This window comes from Vicugna pacos, chromosome 24 (genome assembly GCF_048564905.1).
Source record: "Vicugna pacos chromosome 24, VicPac4, whole genome shotgun sequence".
Taxonomy (NCBI): domain Eukaryota; kingdom Metazoa; phylum Chordata; class Mammalia; order Artiodactyla; family Camelidae; genus Vicugna; species Vicugna pacos.
This window is the reverse complement of record NC_133010.1, coordinates 8523481-8536410: the sequence shown is the minus strand read 5'-3', so window position 1 is coordinate 8536410 and position 12930 is coordinate 8523481.

The following is a 12930-nucleotide window of genomic DNA, read 5'->3' as shown; positions in this document are numbered from 1 at the left end:
TACTTTTACTTTTAACCTATTTGTGACTTTATATTTAAAGGTTTCTTATAGGGAACCTATAGTTTCGTCTTGCTTTGTGTTCCACTAACATTCTCTCACTCTGTATCAGGATGTTTAGACTATTTTTGTTTATAGTGATTATTGACATGATCGGGTTTAACGGCACAGTTTAAGTACCATATTGCTAGTTTTTTTTCTATGTGGCCTAAATATTTTTTGTTCTCCTTTTTTCTCTTCTGCCTTCTTTTGAAATCACTGAGTATTTTCTTTGATTCTATTTTCTCTCTTTTGGGTCTTATTAGCTATAACTCTTTGAGATCTTACTGGTTGTTTAGAAGTTTATCTTTAGGATTTCTTCCACTTATAGTAGTCTTTTTTCCAGTGACATTATGCCATGCTTAGCATAAGAATATTTCAGTCGTGTAATTCTATATCTTCCCTGGTGAACTTCAAACTGTTTTTGGCATATATATATATATATATATATATATATATGCACACATATATATATATACATAAAATATACACTTTTATATATATATATAAAACTTTTATGTATGCTTAACCTTGTAACATATTGTTATTATTTTTATGGTATATTGTTTTTATGTTTTTTTTTATTGTTTTTATGTTTGCTTTAAACAGTCCACCATATCTGAAAGTGATTCCGGTAATAACAAGTGTTTCTATTTATCCAGTTTTCATTTCCAATCTTCTTTATTTTTTCCCTCGTGTTAAATCTAGTTTTCCCTTCTGCCTACAGGGCTTCCCTTAACACATCCTATAATGCGTGTGTGCTGGTGGTGAGTTCCTCTAGCTTTGTATAAGCAGAAGTCTTTACTTTTTTCTTTTATTTAGGAGGGGTGTTTTCACTGCATAAAGATTTTTAGGTTCGGTTTCTTCTTCTTCTCTTAATATTTTAAAGATGATGTTCTGATACCTTTTCTTACGTTGGTCCCAACAAGAAATTCACTGTCACTCTTAGCTCTGTTCTTTTGTTCATAACATCCCTTCCACTCCCTCTTGCTAGCTATTTTTAAGATTTTTCTCTCAGTTAATGGTTTTGAGCAATTAAATTATGGCATGACTCATTAGTCTCCTTCCGCTTTGAGGTCTTGGAGGTCACTGAAATTCTCGGATTGTGGGATTTTGGTTTTCATCAAATTTGAAAAAAATACATATTTCTATATAGCCATTATTTTTCTAAGTGTGTGTGTTTCCTGACTCCTTCAAGAATTCTAATTATAGCTCACTTATTTCTACGGTTCTCTCTTTCTGCCTCTCGCTTTATTTTTTCAATATTTCATTTTAGAAAGTTTCTATTGCAGTGACTTTAAGTTCACTTTCTTCTGCAATGTTTAATCTGCCATTAATACCATCTAGTCTATTTCTCACGGTGGACTTTGTAATTTTCATCTCTACTAGTTCCATTTAGGTTGTGTTTATATCTTTCATGTCCCTGCTTAACATGTTCAATATTTCCTCCCACTTCTTGAACATATGAGGTTCAATTATAATAACTGTTTTAGTGTCCTATTCTACTAATTCTATCATCTGTGTAATTTCTAAGTCAGTTTCCCTTGATTGACTTTTCTCTTCATTATGAATTTTATTTTCTTGCTTCTTTGCACGCTTGGTCATTTTGATCATATACCAGACAGTGTAGAATTTAACTTGTTGAGTGCTAAATATTTTTGTATCCCTATATCCTGTAAATAGTATTGAGTTTTATTCTGGGATACAGTTAAGTCACTTGGAAGCATTTGGATACTTTCAGGTATCACTAGAAAGCTTTGTTAGGTAGGATAAAAAAAACAACATTTGGTCTAGGATTAATTTTTCTTGATTCCTAAGGCAAAGTCCTTCTCTGCCGGATGCCTCATGAATTATAAGAAATTTCACTCTGGCTGATAGATACACTGGAAATCAGAGCCTGCCCAGGACCAGAGGGTTGGTTTGTTTGTTTTGTTTTGTTTTGTTTTGTTTTTACCAATGAAGAGCATTTATTATAGAACCATTGGAACTTTCTCAAAAGCTCATTTCCAAAAACTTGAAGGTGACAGATTTGAAAGAACAGTGGTCCCCATACCCATCTGCATCTTTCATTGTGCCTTAGCCTCCTGGCTTCCTTCCGCCAGCGATGCCAACCCCACGGTGAGGCTGGCCACCAGCAGCCTTCTGGATAACAGATTCAGGGCTGGCCCCAGCCTTAAACTGAGCACCCGGAGGTGCACACAGAATTCAGCAGCCATCTGGTCCAAGATCTGGCTAAAAAGAAAGCAGCTGGCTGGTTGTTGGCTTTGCAGAGATGGCCCTAGAATGCTGGTTTTCCAACTTTGGTGTGCATCAGAATCAGTTCCATTTCTGCAGATTTGATGCTGGAAAGCTATGCATCAGAATCAGTTCCATTTCTGCAGATTCGATGCTGGAAAGCTATCACCAGGATGAACGGGGTGCACAGAGGCTGGATGATCTCAAGCACGATGGACGGGCAGAGGCAAAGTTCTTGGAGGACGTTGCCCATGAAGAGCAATTTGTGTGCTCTCTGACCCCCATGAGGGGAGCCTAACCCCAGGCAGGTGTTCTGGCCATCCCGTCTTGGGGCTGGCAGGCAGTCTGTGTGATGGTTGTGATGTTGCACTGGAACCCAAGGCAGAGAAAGTGCATGTCGGCAAAGAGGTGCCTACTTTAGCCACCTGGCTTCGCTGGACTTCCAACTCCACCTCCTAGACTCAAGATGTCCTCTGGGCTCCTTCTAGGCTCTCAGTTTCTTCACTGCAGCCTGGAAATTCTCTCTTGGCAGTAAGCAGGGACAATCAAAGGGCTCATGTCATTTAATTGTTACAGACTTCCTTTGTAAGTTGATGCTCTACCTCTTGAGGACCACTGTTTCATGTATTCTGTCTATATTTGAAGTTGTTTCAGATGGAAAGGCAAAACTAGTAGTTATTACTCTATCTTGGCTAGAGGACAGAGTATAGCTTATGCTCTTGGCTTATGTTTTTATGTGAACATAAGGTGGATGCAAAAAATTTAAAACTCAGTGGCTAATGTATGATTCAATGGAAAAGTCCTTTTAATATTCTACGAAAATGAAGAAATTGATCAGACAAGTGCGCGTTTTAGAGCTGAAAGGGAAATATGATGTGGAGAGTTTAGAGGGTGAGAAGCCCAGGAAAGGGAAAAAGATGGATGGACTCCTTGTGGTTGTGTGAACTCCAACTTCAATGTTGCTGCTTACACAGAACTCAGAACTTGACCTACATCATTAAAAAAAATACATGGTCCTGTGAAGTCTTTTGTAAGAGGACTTACCCCATATGTTTCACTTTTCACAGTGTTTATTAAGTATGGGTAGAACCCAAAAAAGGAAGTTTATTAAATTGGTTTTGATCTGTGTTGGGGGGTCTTTTCAAACTTAGAATGTCTCCAAAGTAATAACTCTCCTGTTCTTTGTTAAAACGGTGCCTTTGCAGGTGGGAAGTGGATGAGTCCCTCCCCCTTGGTGCTCTGTTCTTGGGAGTTTGAAGAAGTTGCCATTTCTTCTTCCTTCTGCCTTTGGTATCGTGCCGTCTCAAGGAACTCCTTGTTCTGACATTGCTCTCACCCCTACCAGAATTTTACCTTTTGTGGTTGTCAGGATGTGCATTCAAGTACAGTGGGAGGAGATGTGACCCTGTGATGTGTCATGGCGCCCACTATTTCTCATCGTGGCTTGGCTGACCAGCTACCCTGGGCAAGTGGAGGATCCTTGCCCTCAAGGTGGTTTACTGGGCTCCCTGGAGTATTATTATTCTATCCCCAGTAGGTGAGAGTCCCGAGACCAGCTGGGGGGAGAAACGGAAATCATGGTAGTTTATTGTATTCCATTCATCACGTCATGCTTGTTAGCATGCTGTTTTACAGCCACGTTGCTCCACAGTAGAACCATTTTCCTGTGCAAACTCTATGTTTTTACTTTAATTTGAAACAGATAGGATATAAAGATAAACGAGTTTGTATTTCTCATTCAGCAACAGGAATTGGCCCTGGCAGTTTACAAGTGATCAATCAAGATGGGACAGGAAGCCATCCCCAGTGCGTATTAAATATCATATCTACAGGGAGGGAAATCAGCTAATGGGTAAGCACTACGAACACATGTTCAGTTTCATTCAACTTTCTTATTTCCATACAGACATGACTGCAAAGGCATGGACAGAAATTGATACTTCAAAGAACTATGGCTTCCCGGTTTCTTGGACAGCCAAGGAGGATGCACACTTCCCAAAAGGGGACTTCTGTGTCATGTGCTTCCTGATCAAGGCTCAGCTGAAACCTTTCCATGCTCTTCCTAAAGGTCTGCATATTTTTGTAAATTTCAAGCAAATTGATACTGACAGATCAATCAATCCTTTTTTCCCCATATTTTTTAAAACATGAAGAAAGAAGACGGCTTCAGCATCTGCTACTTACCTTGCGATCACTTTCAAAAACATTCATCAATCAAAAAAGTTTTTATTGTGTATCTGAAATGTGCACAGTCCAGCAGTACAGGTAATGTAAACTAAGAGTGAAGTAATATGCATTGCAACTCTGAGCTTAAGCAATATTAGAATTAAGAACAGTGAAATGCTTTTGGCAATAAGTAACAATGATAACAAATTACTGGATACATATCATCATCAGACACCGTTAGATATTTTAAATTTTATCTCTAATCCTCAGAGTAAGTTTTAGAGTATGTAGAACAGTCTTCATCTATAAGTGAAGAAGCTAAGCAGCAGAGGTGGTTAAGTAACTGGTCCAGTTCCACAGAAGAGCTGCAATACACACTCCCATCTGTCTATTGCTCAAGCGTGAATATCACTGCACCACACTAACTCTTTGCATTGGTTTCCCAGGGTTGCTGTAACTAGGTACCAAAAGTTGATAGCTTAAAGCAACAGATATTTATTTTCTCACATTTCTGGAGGCTAGAAATCTGAAATCAAGATGGCAGCAGGATTGATTCCCACTAGATGCTCTGAGGGAGAATCCATCCCATGCTTTCTCAGCTTCGAGTGATTGCAGGTAATTCCTGGTGTCCCCAGCATTTCAGAGGCATAACTCCAATGGTTGTCTCTGTCTTCACATGGCATTCTCTGCTTTGTTTTGTCTGTGTGTCTCCTCTTCTTGTAAGAACACCAGTCACATTGGATTAGGACCTATCCTAATCCAGTATGACCTCATCTTAACTTGATTACATCTGCAAAGATCAAATATTTCCAAATATGGTCACTTTTATAGGTACTGGAGATTAAGATTAAAACATGTCCCCATCTTCAAGGGACACAATTCAACCCATAACATTGTTCTAATTTGCTCTATGCTATAACTATTCAAATTCATGATTAAGTTGAAAAAAAAATTAGAGTTCTTTGAAATCCAGAATCTTACACATAATAGGGGCTCAACAAATTCATGATGAATATCATTATCCCCATTAATACAAAAACATCATGCAATAAAAGCTGAAGTTAGTCCCAATAGTTAGTCCCTGAATTTATGATTGTAAAGAAGATATCAGAGTTTTCCATTGAGGGGAAAAAAAAGATAGCTCATACTCCTGCAATTTAATACCATTATGATGCATTAATTATTCAAAAATAAACAGACTAGACTCTGACCTTGTGAAACTTACAAGGGGAACCTAAACAAATAGGTACACCCATAATTGTACAATTAAGAAAGTGACAAATGCTATAAAGAAGAAATGTATTGCACTGGTTATAATGAATTGAAAGGCTGAGGCACAAATTTTTATCTAATTGAAGAATGAAATCTGGCATGAGTGACTAGAAGAAATTTTATATATCTATATAACATACATATATATAATATTTAAAAAGATCTCTATAGAACAGCTTACAAAAATTGTATCATTGTAATTAAATTCATTTCATGAAATGCATCTCCTGACGTTGTTTTGATGATTTGTAACAAACGGAGCCATTATCACTTCACCAAAACCCCACATTTGTTGATTTCTTAATGCAATCGAATATCCATCTGCAGGGTTTTGTTTTTCCCTCTAAAGATTGATTGTGTCTTCAAATAAAATGTGATAGTTAGCAATGTGGATGCAAGCCCGTGCTGGATTTTTTTTTTACATCCTGAAATTTAGCAAAATAAAATAAAGGGAAAAGGCGGAAAATAAGAAACTACATAATATCTGCTGTTTAGTAGAAGGAACTCTGGATTAAAAGGAACATGTAGGGACACCAAAATCACTCGGATCTTATTTTGTGATTCTAAAAACTGAAAGTGGTTGAAACAGATAGTCACTAAGTGTTTTTTTTTTTTCAGCTTAAATGTTCCATAATTAAAATTTAATTATTCTAATTAAAGAATATGCTATTTGTCTCATCAGTATTATTATTATTATTATTAATTATTATTATTATTATTTATTTGGAGAGTGGAAAGAGTGGACTGTTAGGGTATGGAAGGTCTTCACATCAAGAAAGAAAGCCATCCGCCACGGCCAGGAGAAGACAGAGCACCTGGGGGTCTCAAACTAGTCGTTTCTGAAAGGCAGACTGTACCTCAGGTAATACAGAAAAAAACTTCACTGTTGTGATTTTGTTTTAAACATACTACACAACAGATGTTCCATGACACTTTTCTGTCAGAATGTCTAAATAAAGAGAATGGATTTTGCTTTTTCCTTCACCATCTCAATCTCAGAAGTCTTAATTAGGACATTTGAGGAGATTATTTTCTGTGTTGGAGATGGTACTCCCGCGAAACCATTCCCAGAGGTCCTCATCCTCACTCCAGCTGTCAAGGAACACGCATGCCCAGTACACATGCCACCTGGCACTTCGGGCGTCACCTCATCCCCCGACAGAGGGTGTGTTGAGCCACCAGGTTTTGTCTGAAGAGTTTGTCATTTTCCTGAAAGTCTCTGAAATCTCTGGCCGTGCCTATGATCAGTCTGGTTTTGTATCCGCACAAACGAGAAACATAATATGAAAAGTTGTTCCTCAGACTTTGCAAGGCAAAGTAACCAAATACCCGCTTCATTTCTGGCACGCTGGTCACCTGCCTTCTCACTGGGGACATGGCCACACACGTTCCCATCATCTCTAAGCAGCAAAGAGATGGAAGGACATGAACAAGGTGTGGACTGTCAACTGATGTCAACATCTGATTATTCACCTTCAAATTTCAGTAAGCATTCTGGATGCAGCCTGAAATGAAAACCGCCATGGAATTCTTCAGGGAGTTGAAATATAAGCGTATTTATTTATTACAATAATAAAATCTTGAAATAATTAATGCTGATTTTGAAAGCTGTTAATTGGGTGTACAAAAATTATGAAGAACTTTCAAATAGTTAAGCAATATTAGGAGTTATTATGAATAAGAGAGAGTGCATTAGACAGATAACATTAACAAGAACATAATATCCGTTTTGAGCCAGCAAATGTTTATAAAAATTTAAATGCTAATAAAAAGGCAGGATAATAGAAATTAGATTATATCACAATGCTAATCTTTAGAAGCATTAAGAGCTATATTTAATTTTTAGTTATTTAATTCAGCTTAGGCCAATAGTTTTTTTTTTTTCAAGAAAAAAGTCCCATTTGAGAAGTTTCCTTATCTTATGAGGGTGAATTAAAAGCAGAATTTCAACTTCGCCACCTCTAAATGTCATGAGGAGGAAAACCTGCACAGTCATGTGCAACAGTATCCACAATAAATCATTTTTGATCTCGACATCGTGAAGAATATAAAGCTTAGAAGAGAGAGTGGAAGGGACATAAAACAGTTCAAATTTTTCTTCTCACTTACCCAACTTCAAAATCGCATCCTTTAAAAGTACACTTTAAGAGGACAATTTCTCACCCCTTTGAGTCTATGGAGGCCAAAAATTTTAGTGTGGTTGAAATAATTTTTAGAGACTGCTAACTAAAGTGGAAAATTTTTTCAGATATAATCAAGCTTAAAAAAAAAGTCTGAAAATGTTACTGATATTTCCCCTTGAATTACATGTCGGTGCATGTAGCTGACTTAGTGATGTTATGGCACATCTGCTACAAATGAACTTTGCTCGTAGGACGTTGATGGGACTACGGAAGCTACTAGCCTCTAACAGTGCAGAGAAATGATTGTTCCTGCACAATGATGCCAAACGTTTAAATCTAACCCTTCAAATTCTCAATAAGTAACTTGCCACACTCAGTTATTTTTGCAACAACAACAACAAATTCATATTTACTCTTGTACCAAGGAAACGATTCTGCAATATTTACATTCAAAGCTGACCAAGAATTTGTTATTCTGACACAATGAGTATTTGGCAAACTCCTACTCAGTAGATTTTACTCTGTTATTTATTTGGTTTTCAAATATATATATTTTTTTCAGTTTGTTCGCTCACCTTAGGATTTTGTTTACAGTATCTTTGGCATAAACTTCATCACTTTGATGATTCAATTTCATTGTTCTCCCTACCTGTTATAGCTACAGAGATTTTGGCCGTCAGTTAATTCCATTATACATAAACCAGAATCAGTCCAGAATCAGGTCCTACATTGGTAATTCAGGGTTCCTGCACCCTAGATACATTGTGGTGTAATGAACGTTAGTCATCTTCTTCAGTTTCTCTTTCTCAGTACTCATACGGGGGGCACCAGCATTTTCTTGCCACTCCCAGGACTCCCAGGCCCCTCAGTGCTGTACTTCTGTTACTGTGTAATTCCACTTTCCTGGCCCTGTGCACACAGCAACAACCTGCAATGCTCTGGGTGAAGATGTTGTCCATTGCAAAGATGAATAAGAAAAGAGCACTGTCCCCTACAGCATGGAGCCCCTTAGAGGAGCAGACCTGCAAGAAACAGTTACAAATCAACACATTATCCAATACAGTAAATGTAGATATGTAATTAAAATCATTTTCCTATATAGTAAATACAGAATCTGATGGACAGATTAAGAAGACTAGCCATTTTCGTTACTTGGTATAATTCATAAACACCTACATTTGAAAGATTTCTAAAATCGTTCTGACCATTTAGATGTGGGGATACTGGGAACTGGTGTCAGGGAGCGCATTCCATCCTTTAAAACCGAATACGTCCCAGCCCATTGTCCCTGGGAAATCACCCAGTCAAGTATGCTAAAGCATCCAACTCCAAATTGCTCTTTGATGCCCACTAGCAGCTAGCAACGCTGGGGTTGTTTTGTTCCAGTCCATCGCACTGGGGGACCAGGTGCTCCCTTACAGAGTTTCTGCAGCATCCAGCGAAGAGAAGGCGGAGCTTCCAAACCCTTCTTTGAAACTAACAGTGGTGAACTTCTTGCCCCGTACTGATTTCTCACTAACTGCAGTGGTCGCACCAGCAGCTCGGTGTCCTTATGGGGAACTCTAGGGCTCCTAGAAAGCTTGTACCTCCCCAGGAGTATGCTCCTACTTTGTTACCTTCCCATAACCTTTAACTTGGCCTGTTGGTGTCTTTCCATCCGTCATGCCAGTGTCCCATTTCAACCACCACAAAATACCCTGGTTAAATGTAAGTAATCTATTATGGTACCTAGAAGATAATAGGTTCTCAATCAGTATTATGGAAATAAATATATAATAATAATAATTATAATCAAATCAAATCTTCATCATTATTAGATAGGGAAAGAACCTCAGATATGATGCAATAAAATTCCAACTAGACAGGGGTCATTGACTTGAAGACTCTCCTTCCCCAAGCAGCACATTTTAATTTTGGAGAGCTTTTACTGTTAGCACATTCTCTTTATTATTTAGCCAAAATCCACCTCCTTGCCATTCTGTCACCAGGTCCCATTTTGCCCTGTGTATGTTTTCAGAGTCGGTCTAACCTTTTATCCCTCCATGATTCCTTCAAATATTAAAATATAATCATCTTCATCTCTTCTTCTTTATGTCTCTTCTTCTTTTGTCATTTTTCATTACAGGACAAATTTTGCAACCTTTTAATTCCACGCGGCCTCCTTCAGTGTGCACCATAAGCTCTTAATTTTTTTCATATGTGTTAATTAGAATCTAACAGCATCCGTCTCCTGGTCTGAGTGCCTGAGGACTGTGGGTTTATCTCCCTGTTCTTTCCAGACACTACACATCCTGGAATCAGTCTCAGTTTGCATGGACTCCTTATTCACTATAACTTGCTTGTTGATCGGTGATGTCGAAGTTTTGCTTTCACTTAACATTGTTAACACACCTCTATTTTCTGCTCCTCATTTGTACCCCAGTCCTTAGTTTGCACAGCAATTTTTGAGATCTTTGAGAAGAGAGGTGGCTTGTTTTTCGCCTATAAATTTGTAGTAGCCAGCTCAATGTGAGGCACCTCTGCGGTCATCATAAGTGCTTAATGAGTGCATAAAAATAAATTAATACATGAGAAACCCAATTTCTATTTTTATGTATACTTTTTTTTTAACATGTGTGCTACTGTTCTCTACATGCAATTCCATTTCTGCTTCCAAGTATGGAATTTTATTATTTTATTATCTTTTAATGGATCTAAAACACACAGAATTGAGTTAATCTTGCTCTGCAGTTCATGGCACATTACCGTCACTGGCCAAGGTCAGACTTTTCATTTGTTCCTAACGAATTTTAGCATGGTGACTTGAACCCGTGACTCCTGCCCGTTGTAATTTGCATTTTCTGTGGTTAGTGCTCTCACACAACTCTGGGTCCTTTGCAATTTGCTCAGCCGAGTAGGAGGATTAAGATACAAGAAACAAAAACAAAGAAGAGATGACTCATTAAGTGCTGAATGTTAGAGCTGGAGACTTTAAATGCTTTGAGAACTTGGCAGAGAGGTAGAGCTCAAGCACTTGAACCAGATAAGAAAAGAATAGAATCGCGGAGAGGGGAGCTGAGTCAAGGTGGATGGGATTAGACAAGAGAGAAACCTGTGGACAATAGGAAAGGAAACAAAGAGCCCATAGCCTTGCCAGCTGAAGAGGTAGGCTGTTTAGAGGAAACTGGCACGGTATTTATTTGGAGAGTTTGAATCAGGATTCCTCAGCCTTCTTACCCTTTCTCTATTAAGGCAGATGAGGTAAGAGACTTTGTCAAGATGGATCTTACGCTTTTTCAGAGCCTTCTTGTAGATGGTCCTCTGGAATTTGGGGATTTGTAGTAGAAAGAATACAAACAGAAAAAAAAAAAAAAACCCAGAAGGCAGGTTGCATGTAGAGTAGTAATAATAATCTCTGTGTCTTTTGTCACCACTAACCTTCCTCCTTGCTTTCCAGGCAGATCCACCCTTTAGGAGATCTCATTTCTACTTTTTATTTTACCCTTTACTCCACACCCTTATAGCTCTGGGAACTTTTCCACTTGCTGCCAATACAGAAGTCACACGGATGGCTACTGTCTATGCATCTGGAACCTTGGAAATCCCACACTTTGCTGAGATGTGGAGACCTCATTACTTGATGTTGAATCTTTTCTTATCAACCATCATGAGGCGGCAGGACCTCTTAAATTCTGGACCTCCATCAGCTCTACTTCTAACATGAAGAATTGTCTAAGTAATGTGTTTTTCACATCACACTGCCTGATAAAATACGTAGAGCCAGATTCATTCCTGGTTACTGCTAATACTGATCTATCATATAATTCACTTTTTAGCTTTATTATGTACATTTCTTGAACCTCCCTCTCATTTTATTTCATTCCATTATTACTTCATGGTACAATCCTCCAATCTACCTCCATATCCTCGGCATCCTATTTGAAAACCACTGATTTAAGTAATTTCGTCTAAAATATGGACATCAATCTAAACAGAATATTTGACTTGTGGCTAAAAGAAGTAAGACTTGACTAATCAGGCTGCAGATGTTAAACTTTTACTAACCTCAAGTTTCAATTTTCAAGCTCTGTTTTCTTTATTGCATTGTGTTGTCGCATTTATCACGTTTTGTGAATAATTTGCAAATGGTAGGTTAATAAAGTTACTAAAGAGCTTCTTCATGGCTTTATGTATACATATGGAAATAGTCTCAAGTACTAAAACAGTAACAATAAGAAAGGATTTGGCATATAAATATATATATATTTCTTTTTAGCTTACCGTACTTCCTTGACTATAATCAAAACCAAGACTCAAGAGTCTGGTGACATAACCAGAACCCACGTGGTTTCAGAAGTGGATGAATCATATCCACATTCCTGATTCTCCCAGGGCACAGCTGGACACTCAACACTGAAAGAACACTGTGATAGCCAGTTTTCTTTCATCAAAAAATACCATGCAGATTTTAGATACACAGAATCTCATCTCCTGTGAGAACAGAAAAGGGCTTTTAGAAGATGTTCTATTGAACATAAAATAAAACACAAATGATAAAACATTCTAATGGCTACATATTTTCTTGACATCTGAAGTGGCTAGTCACCATGTGGGATACTCAATAATTTGATTGTTTCCAAGTAGTACAAATTCTACCTTCTCAGTACATAATTATAGTTAAAAAAATAATAATAAGGTTGTATTTTCTGGCTTCCTTGCAGGTGGGGTAAGGACTTTTTAAGGTTCTACCAATCAGATGCTCCTTTGGAAAACTGATTTGTAACGAATTACATGGGGAAAAGGGAAGTGTGCAGAGAACCATTTTTCAAGGGTGGATCAAAGGCAAAGTTGATAGGAGGCAACATTAATTCAGGCTTCCTCCTTCAGTAACTACTGCCCAGTAGTTAGTAGAAGTAAAATGACCCTGAAGTGATTCTGAAAGCTCAACTTAGGATCTCTTTCTACCTAAACCAGAGGACATCAGTTCTGTGTTATCTGCAACAAGAACCCTGCCTATTACAAGCTTCTACCACAGATCGATCATGCATTAATTTATCTGAAACAATCTTAAATGTGTGCCTGTTTCACTTGCTTTGGGATTTAATTTATTATGTTTCCT